The sequence below is a fragment of the Symphalangus syndactylus genome, chromosome 5, assembly GCF_028878055.3.
Source record: "Symphalangus syndactylus isolate Jambi chromosome 5, NHGRI_mSymSyn1-v2.1_pri, whole genome shotgun sequence".
NCBI classification, from domain to species: Eukaryota; Metazoa; Chordata; class Mammalia; order Primates; family Hylobatidae; genus Symphalangus; species Symphalangus syndactylus.
In genome coordinates, this window is record NC_072427.2 from 127554195 (window position 1) to 127571230 (window position 17036).

General features: G+C 45.2%; 3 non-coding genes across 3 annotated transcripts; 2 read left to right on the plus strand and 1 right to left on the minus strand.

Annotated features, from left to right (window-relative positions):
- Positions 1-5198: 5198 nt before the first annotated feature.
- TRNAH-GUG (transfer RNA histidin (anticodon GUG)) lies at positions 5199-5270 on the minus strand. The gene has a single exon. It is a non-coding gene; the product is annotated as a tRNA-His (tRNA).
- Positions 5271-5936: 666 nt separating this feature from the next.
- On the plus strand, positions 5937-6008 carry TRNAH-GUG (transfer RNA histidin (anticodon GUG)). Its single transcript has one exon. It is a non-coding gene; the product is annotated as a tRNA-His (tRNA).
- A 1699-nt stretch (positions 6009-7707) lies between these two features.
- Positions 7708-7779, plus strand: TRNAH-GUG (transfer RNA histidin (anticodon GUG)). The gene has a single exon. It is a non-coding gene; the product is annotated as a tRNA-His (tRNA).
- Positions 7780-17036: the final 9257 nt, after the last annotated feature.

Consider the following 17036-nt stretch of genomic DNA (forward strand, 5'->3'; position numbering starts at 1 on the left):
CAGTAACTCAAAACTAATTTTGGAGACCAACGTTGCCAATTTTAAAAGTTTCCAAGAAAAGATGTTTTTTAAAACCTATCACTGGCTGGGTACAGTGGCTCATGCCTGTAATCTCAACACTTTGGGAGGCCGAGGCAGGTGGATTACCTGAGGTCAGGAGTTCAAGACTAGCCTGGCCAACAAGGTGAAATCCCGTCCCTACTAAAAATACAAAAATGAGCTGGGTGTGTTGGCACATGCCTGTAATCCCAGCTACTCGGGAGGCTGAGGCAGGAGAATCACCTGAACCTGGGAGGCAGAGGTTGCAGTGAGCCAAGAGCAAGACTCCGTCTAAAAAACAAACAAAAGCAAAAACAAAAAACTATCACCTACTTTCTCCATAGTTTTATAAAAGTCACTTTAATACCTCAAAAATAAAAAGGGCATTGTCTCAGCCTAGGGGACAGTCCTTTGGATTAAATGCATTTAGCATTTTAAAAGCTTACCACATGGACCTCATTTTTTCATTTAATGGTGAGAAGTTTGTCCTAGTTTATCAGCTCTAAAAAGTTTGGAAACCACTGATTTAGACCTTTGCTTCTGCAAGGCAGCTCCTGCATTCTTCCTGACTCAGGAATTAGTTTCAGGTCTCAGGCCAGGAATAAAGTCCTGCACAATCTCTCCCCATAGTTTCTTTTTGTGGATATAGAGAGAAGTACCTAGAAACAAGAGACCAACTAATGCATATTGAACAGTCTGTGCTAGTCACTTGTCTTTGGATGAGGGGCAAATCTCAGTTGACAAACTCAGCTCAAAAATAAGCTACTCTAGGCCAGAAGTATCTTATACAGCTTTGCAGCTCCCTGTGACTTAAGAACTAAAAGATGCTAGTTTATGGGAAGAATGAATGAATGAATGAGTGGTTGGATGGATGGATGGATGGATGGATGGATAGATAAGTAGATGGGTGAAATTTGAGTCCTCAATATCCAGAGAATCCCTGTGGAACAGGCTCAGTTAAGTCAGAAGTGGTATGTTGCAAATTAAACGAGTCTTTTCCAGACTCAGCTTTTCGCAACTACTTCCTGGGGCACAGCACCTTCTAGTGGAAATCCAGATGTGCTGCCTCCTCCCTAGACGGCCCTAAACATGGGCCCTTTGATGACTCCCTCCCAGATCACCATCTCCTCACTGTGAAAACCTCAATGACACCCCCATTGATGAGGCTCAGTAGATTCAGGCAGGTCCCTTCTAGTAACCCAAGTACTCACAAGATGAACAATGAAGGATTCCATTAGAGCTTTAGGCTAGAGCAGCACTCCTCAAACTTTCCTGTGCAGATGAATCACCTGGAGAGGACCTTGTTAAAAATGAAGATTTTCACGGGGTAATTCTGAGTTGTGGATCAAGATCCTGAATTTTGAACAAGCCTTCCAGGACCAGAGCCTGCTGGTCCAGTGGCAGCTGCTCAACACTGAGCCCCTGTGAGGGCTGGCAGCTCCCAGATATACAAGGTATAACCAGGAAGTATCAACCAGGAAGCCGTGGGGTTGATGGTTTAAGCAGACAATCTGAAGCTTATAAATTACTGTTGTCCCTTTCAAGGTTTGCCCTTTGAAGTCTACACACTCCTACCAAAAAAAAAAAATTGTTTTTCTTTTGCTGGAATGTTACTTATAAAACATTTCTGGCATTGTCATTTAAATTTTTGTGCCTTAAAAGACTCAGTGGTGACATTTTTCTCTTTGAAGGTGGCTTTAAAAGCAGTCAAAAGTTATTTCAAAATAGAATGTGATTATAAATATTGAGGTGGATGTACTCATATGGCTTATAAATTAGCCCTGAAAATAATCTCCAAATAAGAATTCCAAAAATATTTTGGGCAGCTGTTTGGAGAAAGTGGAATGCTTGATTTGAAACACAATACTCATTTAGATGTTTATGTTCCAGGATGTTCATTTTTAAGGAGTTGATTTCATTATGTTACATTCCCATCTACTGTATTATTTAAGTAAAACTTCAGTAGGGCTTAGTAAGTGCCAGGCACTATTGCCTTACAAATATTCATTCATTTAATCTTCATGACAATCCTTTTACAAATGAGAAGTCATTTTACAGTCATTTTACAAGTGAGAAAACTGAGGCATGGAGACGTGTTGCTTCCTCAGGGTCACCCAGTTAGTAAGTGGATGAGTTGAGATTCAAATCTTAAGCAGCCTACTTTCAGGTGCCAGAGGCTTCATTACTAAGCTATGCTAGCTCCCCCAACAGAGACGAGGTCTCACTATACTGTCTAGTCTGGTCTTGAACTCCTGGGCTCAAGCAATCCTCCCACCTTAGCCTCCCAAAGTGCTGGGATTACAGGCGTGAGCCACCGTGCCCAGCTTATGCTACCCCTTAATTAGAGTTAGGACTAGTCTAGTACTGTCAACTACTGTACCTCAGGGTCTATCAGATGGAAGGGAAAAAAAGTCAAAGTCACTTAGAGGTTGGAAACCTGCAGAAATTAACAAATCCAACCAAGATGGGAACAACTGGAGCTGGAATGTGTGAACAGGGTGCTCTTAAGTATAAGCACCCTTCCTCTTTCTTGGCACTGAGACCTAGAGAAGAGTTCCAACCTCAAACTGGAAGTGATAGGAGGAAACATTACATTCCCAGAATCAGAAATCATAAAACAATTTTAAAAGCAAGAGACCAACAGGAAGGAGGTGCTGACTGATTGCTCAGAGAGGGTGTCCCAGGGCAGCAGGGTCTTGATGAGATCATTCCAGGCCACGGTCTCCAGGAGCAGGGCTTTGCCAGCCTAGGCATTCCATTTTGTCAGTGTACCTAGAGATAAGTAGGCACAACGGAAATGAATTATGCTAACCAGACACTTAAGAGTCTAAACCAAAACACCCACAGTTAGGAGAACAGTGCCAATAAGCTTGTTCAAAGCATGCTTTTTCCTGCAGGGAGGTCTAATGGGCAAATCATTATCAAAGTCTGTTTTGTAAGGAAAATTGACTGAGTGACCTCAGAAGAGGATGTTATGAAATGTTGAGAGCTGGATGCGCCCATCTCATGGACTACTGTGTAGCTGTCGAAAAGGCCATCAGTCCGAAGTGCAGGAGAGCGCCCTCCCCTCTTGTCACTCTTCCTGCAACTAGGTCACAATACAACACTTTCAGTTCAGTTTTCTTTAGCATTCCTGACCTCAGACATGGATGGCTAGCGGGTTATCTCAGATGGTGAATGTTTGTGATTTTTGTTTTATTGGTTGACTCTTTTTTTTTTTTTTTTTTGAGACAGGGTCTTGTTCTGTTGCCCAGGCTGGAGTTCAGTGGCATAATCACGGCTCACTGCAATCTCCCCCTTCCAGGCTCAAGCAATCCTCCCACCTCAGCCTCCTGAGTAGCTGGGACTACAGGTACCTACCGCCACATCTGGCTAATTTTTGTATTTTTGTAGAGATAGCTTCTCACCATGTTGTCCAGGCTGGTCTGAAACCCCGGAGCTCAAGCAATCCTCCCACCTCAGCCTCCCAAAGTGCTGGGATTACAGGCATGAACCACCATGCCCAGCCTCTTGGTTGACACTTTTTCCTTGTAGTACTCTTAGAGAGTGGCTACTCCTGACTTTCTCCTCAGGGTGTGGAAACAGCTCATTACCTACCGAAGCACCTGCAGCAGGGCAGTGGGGGCTGGTCTTCAGGGGAAAAGCCAGAGCCTTTCCTGGCATCCCACCCTGACACCTTATTCCAGCCCACAGATTGAAATCCGTCACAGCAGTTATTTGGTGAGGGGTTGGAGGAATATAAGTCACCACATTCCTGTTGGCCAGTTCTTCTTTTGTTGTTGGCGATGTTGATTTTCTAGACATACAACTTTTGAATCAGTCATCCAAAGCTTGGCAAGTTCTCAGGCTCACCTTTCCCCATTCTATTTTGCGCAGAACACTCTTGTGGTCTGAGCTGTCCTGTTGTGTGGTTTAAACTGACCAAATGCAGAGAACTGGAAGACTGGAGACTTGGGGAGATTACAGCCCCCACACAGTGCCTTGCTTTTTTTTTTTTTTTTTTTTTTCTTTTTTGAGACAGGGTCTTTCTCTGTTGCCCAGGCTGGAATGCAGTGGTGTGATCTCAGCTCACTGCAGCCCCTACCTCTCGAGTTCGAGCAATCCTTCCACCTCAGCCTCCGAGGTAGCTTGGACTACAGGCACGCTCCACCATGCCCTAATTTTTGTATTTTGGATAGAGACAGGGTTTTGCCATGTTGCCCAGGCTGGTCTCGAACTCCTGAGCTCAAGAGATCCACCCGCCTTGGCCTCCGAAAGTGCTAGGATTACAGGCATGAAGCCAGTGCCTAGCTTTTAAGTGCTGTTCATTCTTTACTGATTGTGGGTAGGGGGGCACAACCCCATTGCAATGTCTGTCTCTCCCAGGAATGGTCTCGGACTTGCCTTGCCACTCTCAGGACACCTGAGAGGAGCTGGACAGGCTCATTCCTCAGTCCCCTCTCATTCCCGCCTTAAGAGTGACATAGCCGCCACCAGCTGCCTGAAAGTCAAATCCAGAACTCACTTCATTTTGCCTAATGCCAAATGACAGACCTGAATTTGCTGAGTTTGGGTTTTTTAGGTCCACATAAAACAAGCAAACAAAATGTGCTTAAACTTGAGGTAGATTAGGGGAAAACCCTCCAGGAGAAAACTCCCTGTCACCTAGGAGACTGTGGAGATGAAGTCCACAAACCTCTCATTAGCACCCCTCATAGTGGCTACAGGAACCAGCATGTCTAGTGCAGTCATATTTTTCACTTGTCACGGGATCTGAAGCAAAACGGTTCAGCGTATGGTCTAATCTGCATTCTTCTAATCCTTAATGTTTGCACATTGCTCCTATCACCCCTTTGTCCCAAAGTATTGACGTTTTAGCTAGTGTGAAGCTTTTTAGAGGACCCAATATATGATTCGGCCACTCACAAGGGTAAAATAAAGAGTACCACACAGAAACTACACAAAAATAAAATAATCACATATTGGGGAAGGTGGGGGATGACTGATTCACTAGCAGATGAAAAATTAAAAACAGAAAGGAAAGCCCCAGAGTGTGCACAGAACTTTTTGTCCATTATAATTTCAGCCCCGGCCGATAACAGCTTTTAGAGTTAGCTTCCCAGAAGAATGTGGCTTTCCCAGTCTAAAAAGACGCCCTTGCCGTGCCATTGTTTCTACAATGCCGTGACTCGGATTCGAACCGAGGTTGCTGCGGCCACAACGCAGAGTACTAACCACTATACGATCACGGCGAGCTACCGGGACGCCATGACGAGCAGGTGACCCACTGTTGCCCTTCTCGTCTAGATGGCGGCCATTCCAGCTTTCCTAAGCTTCCATTATCTACCAGGTTCTTCCCGCACCCACATTCACCCGCAAGAGCACCGGGAGCGCGGTGGACTCCCTAGCCCGAAGTCTCCTCTTGGCTGTATGCACGTACCGCAAAAGAAGGGACATGAAAATGCTTTGCCACCAAAGGATTCCTATGAGGCCGGGCCTGCAATGATGTGAAGCCCCTGGGGACGCCCGAATGGTGGCCCGAAGTCTCTCTGAGGCTCACCCATGCCCTGGCTATCATGCTATCTGAACGACTTTGGCTAGGTCTGGAGCTCTTAAATTTTACAAGAAGGAAAATCAGTTCTGACCCACCACCATACAACTTCCTTGAGGCGCGAGGTAAGGGGAACCCCAAGAGCAGCCTCCACGGTGGAGAAACCGGCCACCGTGTCTGGTGCGCAGGCAAGTGTGGACCAAAATCGAGAAAGCAGAGATTAATGCGCCTGCGTGCCCCCAGACGGCTGCGAGGGTGGAAATACTCGAGAACAAACAGTGACAAATCAATGACATTGCAAGGGGGCGGGGCTTTCAACAGAGAAGAGTTCAGGCGACAAGGCGAGGCCCCGTGTCCCTAGTAGCTCGCCGTGATCGTATAGTGGTTAGTACTCTGCGTTGTGGCCGCAGCAACCTCGGTTCGAATCCGAGTCACGGCATTGTGAGGACAATGTCACGGCAAGGGGACTTTGTTTTATTGTACCAATCGGTTTTTAATCCTGAGTTCACAACATTGTGGAAAATGGACCCCGATCCTCTTGTGACATTTGAGAGCGACGTTTACGCTGGCTCTGGCTAAATTGGACTTTGGAAAGATACAGGCTTCCGGGTCCTCTGAGCCTGGGCGCGTTCTTGAAGACAAAGCACAGACCACTCGCCTGTTTAAAAAGTGTTGTGGTAGACATACGTACAAATTTCCGCGGAAGCACTGGGAGCGGATTCCTAATGGACAGGAAAAGAAGGCTTAGCAAAGGAAGTGAGGACCAAGGTAGCTCTTAAAGGCACAATGAGAATTTGTCAGGCAGCCAGGATGATTTCTTGTGCAGAGGCTTGAAGGGAGTCTTAAAAAGGAAAAATCTTTTTTTGTTTGTTTTTTTGAGGTGGAGCCTCGCTCTGTCACCCAGGCTGGAGTGCAGTGGCGCGGTCTTTGCTCACTGCAACCTCCGCCTCCTGGGTTCAAGTGATTCTCCTGCCTCAGCTTCCCGAGTAGCTGGGACTACAGGCCACCAAGACCGGCTAGTTTTTTTGTATTTTTAGTAGAGACGAGGTTTCACCGAAAAGGAAAGATCTTAATTCCTCTTTATAAGTCTTCTGTCTTCTTTGTAAGTCCCCACCCCAACAACGCCCAAAGGCTCTGGTCTGACAGGTAGTAGGCGCTTCTCAAGGACGTGTTGAGTCAATGAGTGCAATTGAGGAATGGGGAACGACACTGAAGGAGGGCCAAGAGATGAGCTGGAAAAGGCAGAGGAAGTTCCTGCCGTGTAGGGGTGAGGGTGAGGAGGGTAGGAGTGAAAATATTCAAATCGTGTTTAGCAAGATCCCTCCCGCGGCTTTGCATAGGGAGGATTGATGGGAGCGGGTGACATTGGAGAGACAGGTGGTCTCTCTGGAATTCACTTGTTAAATACCAATGGCACGTTCTGAGTTTTAGCAAATAGCCACTGCCTGCTGTGTACTCGGCCCGGTTCTAGGCGCCGTGGGGGCGACAGCACTGATGGACAATAATTAAAATCGGACTTAGTCCCTGCTGCGGCCCCGTGACACAGCTTAGGTGGGCACCTGGCACGGCGGAAGCATTGCGGAAGGAGGAGTCAGGGCTGTCAGGGGAGTATGAGAGGCCGGAAGTGGGTGTTGGGAAGAGGGGGAGATGCGTTTGTTGATTTTTTTTCTACGTGGAACCCGGTTCTAGGGTGTCCACAATCTCCACAGAGGCGGCATTGGGTCACCGCTGGAGGTTGCAGCAAGATGCACGAGGACTCGTGAGGAGCGCCCCCTGCAGGCCCGAAACCCTGGAGGGTTCGTGGCAAGTGTCTCCGGGGCATAGGAAACGGGCATCCCCCAAGCGTAGTCTGAGTTCCGCCCAGCCCCATTCCTGGATGCTCAGGCCGTCTCCCCTAAACTCCCACTGCGCTCACCGGGAGCCCATCTCATCATCATCACCACCGCCCGTGGCTAATGGGCCAAAACAGAAGAAGGAAAGCAACTGGCGGAGTACAACGCGCCTGCGCGTTATCAGACTCCGCAACAGGCTGGAACCCCGCCCCGTTAGTAGGCCATTTAATGACGCGCAAACTGGGAAGGCCTATAACTGTTGAAGACGGTAATCAGAAGCTAGTTTCTACGGGTCCCCGGTAGCTCGCCGTGATCGTATAGTGGTTAGTACTCTGCGTTGTGGCCGCAGCAACCTCGGTTCGAATCCGAGTCACGGCATTGTGGGAACAATGGCACGGCAAGGGGTTCAGTGTTTTTTTTTTCCCCTTGTTTGTAACGTTTTATACAAATCGTAATTCACTTTTTTGAAACGAACCAATGTTTCTCTCCTTTGAAAATTGAGGCACTGGGAGGATCGCCACCTACAGTAACTCTCATGTAATTGTCTGATACAACTTCAACCTATAATCCTTTTCTTACCAAATATCGTTGTCTGAATCATTCCACACCAGCAAAACAGCTCCCCCATAACCTTGTGATTTTTTTTCTCTTTTCATGTACATTTTTTTATCGAGTCATTTATTTTTATTTTTACTTATTTATTTATTTTTGAGACGGAGACTCTCCTGTCGCCCAGGCTGGAGTGCTGTGGCGCCGTCTTGGTTCACTGCGGCCTCCGCCTCCCGGGTTCAAGCGATTATCCTGCCTCAGCCAACCGAGTAGCTGGTACTACAGGCATGCATCGCCATGCCCGGATAATTTTTGGTTTTTTGTTTTTTTAATTAAAAAAATTGTTTTTGAGACGGAGGCTCTGGGTCACTTATTTTTAAATAGGGAAATACGTGCGCTAAAGTCTAGTAAAAAGTACAGCTCTTTTTCATTTTTCACCCTATCCACCAATTATTTTCAGTTTCCACTATGTCTTTCCACAACAGTCCTTGTATGAACACATATTTATATATGCATATACGTATGTGAATCTATTCCTCCTTGCTTTTTGCATAAAACACAAACATGCTCTCCCTTGCCCGCTCTCTTTTTTTTTTCCTGAGGTGATGGAATGTGAACAGAACATGAGGTGATAGGTTTGTATTGGTAGGCAATCTGCCTTTACTGGGAAGAGTTCACATACCCTGAAGGATGTGAATCTCTACTTATTTCTGGTCCTGTTCCTCTCTTACCCAGGCCCTGACTCCAGGCTGGGGAGATGGGGAAACAGTTTGTGTTGGTAAGATAGGAGAAAGGGACTCTTTACTATACCCATATAAACCTTTGGATGGGAGCCTGGGCTCTGTTAGGAAGCAGCCCTATTTTGATTTCAGGTGGGAAGGGCAGGGAAACATCTTGAATTTGGAGTAAGATAGAACGACTTGACTTGGCAGGCCATTTGGAGACCCTCCACTCCCATGTCCCCCTTCTCTTACTATCGGGATCCAACTTTAAGTCACAAACCACTACAGTTACGAAACTCAAAATTCAAGCTCATTGAAGGCAGGACTAGATCTTAACATATGTTTGTGTTCCAAGCACACAGTCTCTCCATAAATATTTGAACAGAGGTTTCTTATGGAGTCCATAAATGAGTGAAATGGCCAGGTTTGCTTTTTTTTTTTTTTTTTTTAGAGATAGGGTCTTGCTCTGTCACCCAGGCTGGTGTGCAGTGGAGCAATCTTGGCTTACGGCAGCCTGGAACTGGCCTTAAGCGATTCTTCTACCTTGACCTCCCAAAGTGCTAGGATTATAGGTTAGAGCTGCTGCATCTCAAATTGTGTCCTTTCAACACAGAATCATGTTTTTCATATCAAATAGAAATAGTCTGTATTTCCACTAAAAAGAAAAGTGTGTGCTCCTATTTTTCTAGTAATTTGTAGCCCTTTTAGGTCTTTCTTTTTTTCCCTTTTACTATCCTTGATAGGGACATGACCTGGAGAAATAGTGCACTTTCCTCTTAACTCTATAGTAAGGAGGGAAGAAAAAAAGAAAGTTGGTGAAAACAACTGACTTGGGGCTTCAATGACATCCTAGGAAGGACCTAGGATGGTCTTTGGAGATATGGCCTCATCAGAAACCAGTCAGGCTACTTATCTTCCACCAGTTGGACCAGATGTTCTGATGGGAATATAAGCCTAATGCACCAGATCTTCTGATATTTCAGAGGAAGTCAGCCAGGCACAGTGGCTCACACCTGTAATTCCAGCACTGTGGGAGGCCGAGGCAGGTGGATCACCTGAAGTCAGGAGTTCGAGACCAGCCTGGCCACCATGGGGAAACCCTGTCTCTACTAAAAATACAAAACTTAGCTGGCTATGGTGGCACGCCCCTGTAGTCCCTGTAGGGAGGTTGAGGCAGGAGAATCGCTTGAACCCAGGGGGCGGAGGTTGCAGTGAGCTGAGATCAGGCCACTGCACTCCGGCCTAGGTGACAGAGCCAGACTCCATCTCAAAAAAAAAAAAAAAAAAAAAAAGGAAGTCAGCAATCTGGAGTTTTGTGTGAGATGTTATAAATTTTTAAATATCGGCAACTAATTGAATTATTTTTTTAAACACTGAGTTGACCAAAACTATATAGTCAAAACAAAACTTGGCCCAAGTGGAGCTCTGTCTTAAAATCCAAGATCCCAACAAACAAAGTGCATATGTGAGAACACTAGGATGTGCTTGTCCTCTCAAGGTTATGGACAGAGATGGACCCAAGACAAGGCTGGAGACAAAAGGCAAGGACCAGAGTTGGACATCAAAACTTAGGAAGAATCAGAGTTCAGGACAGAACTGGACACCCAAAGCCAGGCAAACAGGAGTGAAGATGCTGTACTCAGTACCCAGCGAGAAAAGTGAGGCCTAAGGACATAGCCTTGGAATATGCACAACTTTAGGAGGTTAAGAGGGGAAACAAGAATGTGGCCTGAGGCTGCTCTAGGCACACTGCCTATGGGGTAGCCCTGCTCTTAAAAGGAGCAGTATCTCTGGTGCTGTATTAAATTTATTTAAAAAAAATAGATTTTAAATTAAAGAATGTGGCCTGAGAGAAGAGAAAATCAGGAAAGTGTCATTTTAAGAAAGTTTAGAAGAAGAAGTTTTCAAGGACAGGAGTCAACAGACTCAGGTGGTGCAAAGAAGTCAAGGGGAAAAAAATGAGACAAAATAATTAGGTTTGATATTTAGAAGTCATGGTTGACTTTTAAAACTACCCATGAGAGCAACTGGGCAGTGTGTAGCAAGAGTCAAAAAAGTTTATGCTCTGCCCCAAGATTTCTACTTTTGAGAATCTCACCAAAGGAAATAATGCTAAACTAGGAAAAGTTACCTGCATAAAGGGGTGTTTAGAAAAAGAGAGATTGGAAATAGCCTAAGTACTCAACAAATCAGGTAATGTTGAACTAAACTGAGGTATGTTCATTTGGTGATATATTAAATAACCATTTTAAAATTATAGACCAGGCATGGTGGCTCATGCCTATAATTTCGATACTTTGGGAGGCCGAGGCAGGAGGATCATTTGAACTCAAGAGTTTGAGAGCAGCCTGGGCAACAGAGTGAGACCTCGTCTCTGAAAAAAAATCAAAATATTAGCTGGGCATGGTGGTGCATGCCTGTAAGTCCTAGCTACTGGAGCAGCTGAGATGGGAGGATCGCTTGAACCCAGGAGGTTGAGGCTGCAGTGAGCCGTGATCACACCACTGTACTCAGCCTGCAAGACAGAGTGACAGCCTGTCTCAAAAATAAAATAAAATTACAAAGTAAAAAGTCAATTTTAAAATACCATTCCCAACTAAAAGGAGTAAGGTTTCCTTCAAGAAATGACTGATTCTAAGTCTGCAGCAGGGGAGGTGCAAAGTGATTCTGGAACACCTTGTGTGAGAAAGTACGGAAGAGCTTAAACATTGAGGAGACCAAGTCAAAAGGACACAGGAGGCCAGGCGCAGTGGCTCACACCTGTAATCCCAGCACTTTGGGAGGCTGAAGTGGGCGAATCACCTGAGGTCAGGAGTTTGAGACCACCCTGGCCAACATGGTGAAACCCCATCTGTACTAAAAATACAAAAATTAGCTGGGTGTGGTGGCAGGCACCTGTAATCTCAGCTACTAAGGAGGCTGAGGCAGGAGAATCGCTGGAACTCGGGAGGTGTAGGTTGCAGTGAGCCAAGATCGCGCCACTGCACTCCAGCCTAGGCAACAGAGCAAGACTCCATCTCAAAAAAACAAAACAAAACAGAAGAAGGACACAGGAGCCTCTTGCAAAGGCTCCCAATAGCCAAATTGTGGGTAATTTTGGCATCAAAAATAATAATAATATGATAATAATGGATTATATCATGTTGAATTAAAAAAAAAATTCACTCCATGATGGAGGTTGGGGGAGAGGTAAGAAAGCTCTCCTTTGCAGAAGAATGCCAAATGCCAGCTAGGAACAGTCAAGCTGGGAACTATGTCAGGCAATGCTGCCTATCTTTTTTTTTTTTTTTTGAGACAAAGTCTCACTATGCTGCCCAGGCTGGAGTGCGGTGCCACGATCTCGGCTCACAGCAACCTCCACCTCCCAGGCTCAAGCAGTCCTCCCACCTCAGCCTCCTGAGTAGCTGTGACTACAGGCTCACACCACCATACCTGGCTAATTTTTTTTTTTTTTTTTGGTACAGAAGGGGTTTTGCCATGTTGTCTAAGCTGGTCTCTAATTCCTGAGCTCAAGCTCTTGAACTCCTGACCTCTTGGCTTGGAATGACCTTTCACTCCTTTGCTTCATGTGTCCAAATCCTACCAGCTCAGGGCTACCTCCTGTCCTGCATGAAGCCTGCGTAAGGCTGCTCGCCTTGGCCTCCCAAAGTGCTGGGATTATAGGTGTGAGCCACTGCACCTGGCCCCATTTTATTCCTAAATAAGATAGCTACGAAGATTTTAAAAAGCAACACACTTTCCTCCAGTTTGCCCACAAGGAATTTCCTTGTGGAACTCAACCATCCCTCTGAGGCTCATTATTGAATATTATATGCATTTGAGACAAATGCATATCTGATTGTTTCCTCTGCCCTATTGTTTCACTAAACCAGAGTAAGGCATAAGTGACTATTCCTCTCCTCTCCTCTCACATGCATATTGTGTATTCAGTGAAAGGCCAATGAGACACTTAAAAGAATACAACCACTTGTCTCTCATCTACTTATGAACTGGAAGCCCCCTCCCTGGCCTCCAGTTGTCCCACCTTTCCAGACCAGACCAATGTACATTTTACACATATTGATTGGGCCGTGACCACCTTGGGCACCTGTCCTCAGGACCTCCTGAGGCTGTGTCATGGGTGCATCCTTAGCCTTGGCAAAATAAACTTTCTAAATTAGTTGAGACCTGTCTCAGATATTTTGAGTTCATAGAATTATAGAATTAGAGGGTCACTACTGTGCAATCCCCAGTGTAATAGCAAATTTAAGTATAGATCATCAATGTGGGGGATAAAACAATGGGGTAAAATGCTGCTTGAAGAAAATAGCTAAAAGGTCTCAGAATATCATTCCACAGCTTTCTTTAAATTGTAAAGTGGAGAGATCTGGTGGACTCCAGTTTAACCAAGTGATCAAGCCAACATCACCAGTAAAGGGACAATGGGCATTATGGGCCTTCTGGTGTAACACACTAGAAAGTCCACAACATCCCCTATGTAGTGCTCCTTTCAGAAATGTGTAACCTGAATCTAATTATGAAGAAACTATGGAAAAGTCCAGAATGTGGGACATCCTACATGACAATTGGCCCGGACATTTCAAAAGGATAAATGTGATGAAAAACAAACTAGCAACAAAATAATAGGGGACTGTTCAAAATTAAAATAGACTAAAGGAACATAACAAACAAATGAAATGGGGAAACTTAATTAAATCTGGAATCATGGCCGGGCGCGGTGGCTCACGCTTGTAATCCGAGCACTTTAGGAGGCCAAGGCAGGCGGATCACGAGGTCAGGAGTTCGAGACCATCCCGGCTAACACGGTGAAACCCCGTCTCTACTAAAAATACAAAATTAAAATTAGCTGGGCGTTGTGGCGGGCGCCTGTAGTCCCAGCTACTCGGGAGGCTGAGGCAGGAGAATGGCGTGAACCCAGGAGGCGGAGCTTGCAGTGAGCCCAGATTGCACCACTGCACTCCAGCCTGGGTGACAGAGCAAGACTCTGTCTCAAAAAAAAAAAAAAAAAAAAATCTGGAATCAGAAAAAAAAAAACTGTAGGGAGTTTCTCTGAGCCTACTCTGGCTCAGGAGGCTGCCTGAAGGAAAAGTAAAAAAAATTTAAAAACAAAACAAAAATAAACCATAAAAGACACTTCCAGGAAAAATAAAAAAATTTAATAAGCACTGTATGACAGACTATGACAGACAATAGTATTAAATAAATATTAAATTTCCTAAATGTGATAATGATCTTGTAACCTGATAGAATTCCTTATTCTTAGGCAATGCCTGCTAAAGTGTGTAAAACCAAAGTGTCATGATATTTGTAACTTGTACCAAATGAGTAAGAAAATGAAAGAAAAAGGAGAGGAATAGGGCAAATATGGCAAAATTTAAAAAGAGGTGAATCTAGCTGAAGGGTAAATAGGTTTACACTGCACTTTTTGTTTTTTTTTTTAATAGAGACAGGGTTTCCACCATGTTGCCCAGCCTGGTCTTGAACACCTGAGCTCAAGTGATCCGCCCACCTCGTCCACCCAAAGTGCTGGGATTACAGGCTTCAGCCACTGTGCCCAGCCTCCACTGTACTTCCTTTGGATTTTTCTGTAGGGTTGATAGTTTTCCCCAAAAAAATTTGGAAGAAAATAAACTTACATGACAAAAATGGGGAAATGATCATACAATGTTAAGTTAAAAAAGATATAAAATTATGTGTGTACCACATTGTAGCTATATAAAACTAAGAATAAGAGAAATTGTCTTTATCCATTTCAACATTTGTTAAACTGATGCCATGTGACAGGCTCTGCACTTGGTGATGGGAGCAGCCATGCTTCCTTACAGAATCCTGATACTATGGCGAACTGCTTAACATGCAAGAATTTGAATCTAAGCTGGGTGCGATGGCTCACACCTGTAATCCCAGCACTTTGGGAGGCCCAAGCAGGAGGATCACTTGAAGCCAGGAGTTTGAGACCAGTCAAAGGAACATAGCAAGAACTTCATCTCTAGAAAATAAAATACAATAAATTAGCCAGGTATGGTAGTGTGCACCTGTAGTTCCAGTGCTTTGGGAAGCCGAGGTGGGAGGATTGCTTGAGGCCAGGAGTTCAAGACCAGTCTGAGCAACGTACTGAGGCCCCATCTTTACAAAAAATTAAAAATTAGTTGGGTGAGGCGGATCACACTCGGGAGGTTGAGGTAGGAGAATCGCTTGAGCCCAGAAGTTCAAGGCTGCAGTAAGCTATGATTGTACCACTGCACTCCAGCCTGGGTAAGAGAGTGAGACCCCATCTCTAAAGGAAAGAAAAGGTAAACAGAATTTGGATCTAGAAAATTCCACCCAATTCTCAGAGGAGCCTTGCTGTGATGGCCTCACCTCTGTATCCTTGGTTCCTATGTATCCTTGGTTCCTATGTATCCTTGGTTCCTATCAAGCTGCCTGACCCCATGAGGTGCTCAAACTGCCTGCTTTTAGGAGCTCACACTCTGGTAATGGAGGAAAGTACATTAGCAGATCTTTTAAAACAAGAGTAAGTGTATGGTGCACACAAGTTATTATAATTTAAAAATTATTGTTTAAACCCTACCTTTATGACATCTTCCCTCCTTCCCATCTAATTTTATTCCTACTCTTCCCACCATGAATACTCCCCTTTTTTATGGTGTGCGGGTTCCCACCTCTATGCCTTTGTCCAGCTAATGCTGACTTCCTGTCTTGGAATGACCTTTCACTGCTTTGCTTCATCTGTCCAAATCCTACCCAGCTCAGGTCTACCTCCTGTCCTGCATGAAGCCTGCAGACTTGATTGATTTCATTCCTCTGAGCTGTCAAGTAGTTTAACTCATGTTACACCTTCCACTGTAAGCATTTTACAATTTTCAAACCTTTTTCATATTCATCATCTCCCTTAATCCTCCACAATGATTATCATGCCCTTTCCAGAGATCATGAAAGCAAGGATCAGTAGCATTGAGTACCTTCCCCAAATACCTGGCTACAGCCCACAACTATTGGATTTCTTATTAGTTACCTATCCATGCCCTCACACCTGGTGACTGTGGAGACTCTCTGATATACATTAACTGGACCATTCTTCTGTATTTATCATCTCTATGTCCAGCTTTGTTTTGCACCATTAGTCAATTTAACTGCACATTTTAAAAGTACGTGCATGTTATTTTCTCTATTATACTTCATAAAACCAAGTTCAACATCAGATTCTCCAGTATCTCCTACAGTCCAGCTACTCAATATGTGATCTGGGAGCAGCAGTATCTGTATCACCTGGGACCCCACCCCAGCTAGACTTAGAGAGTCAGAATCTGTAACTTAACAAGATCCCCAGGAGGTTAGTGTCCACATTAAAGTTTGAGAAGCACTGTCCTAAATACAAGCAGCCCTGGCTTGACCAGAAGCACTGTCCTAAATACAAGCAGCACTGTCTGACCAGTGGCACAATCATAGCTCACTGCAGCCTTGAACTTCTGGGCTCAAGCAATTCTCCCACCTCAACCTCCTTGGTACCTGGGACTACAAGCATGAGCCACCTCGCCCAGCTAGAATTTGCACAAAGCAGGAACTCAACAAATATTTTGAGACTTGGGGCCCTGGGAATCCCAGGAGATTCCCAGTTTTGCCATTACATCCTTCTTTACACTCCCTGCTTTGAACTCCTTTCCTTTGGGGCCTCTTGGCTTTTTGTGCCCTCAAAAGGCAGATATGGCCAGGTGCCGTTGGCTCACACCTATAATCCCAGCACTTTGGAAGGCCGAGGTGGGTGAATCACTTGAGGTCAGGAGTTCGAGACCAGCCTAGCCAACATGGTGAAACTCTGTCTCTACTAAAAATACAAAAAATTAACCAGGTGTAGTGGTGCACGCTTGTAATCGCAGCTACTAGGGAGGCTGAGGCAGAAGCATTGCTTGAACCTCGGAGGTGGAGGTTGCTGTAAGCTGAGATCTTGCCACTGTACTCCAGCGATGGAGTGAGACTCTGTTTCAAAAAAAAAAAAAAAAAAGGCAGACATGAACCCTAGGAGTGCGGAGACACTGAGGCAGTGGGGGAAAGGGGGTGGGGGAAGTGAGGTAAGACAGCTACTTTCCCAGCAGAGCCAAAAGCAACTGTTGGTGTTGGCTTCAGGGGTACATTTATGTTGAGGAACAGGCTTTATTTCTTTTCTTTTCTTTTTTTGTTTTTTTGAGACTGAGTCTCACTCTGTCGCCCTGGGTGGAGTGCAGTGGCACGATCTCAGCTCACTGCAACCTCTGCCTCCTGGGTTCAAGCGATTCTCCTGCCTCAGCCTCCCGAGTAGCTGGGACTACAGGTGCCCGCCACCACGCCCAGCTAATTTTTTTTTGTATTTTTGGTAGAGAGGGGGTT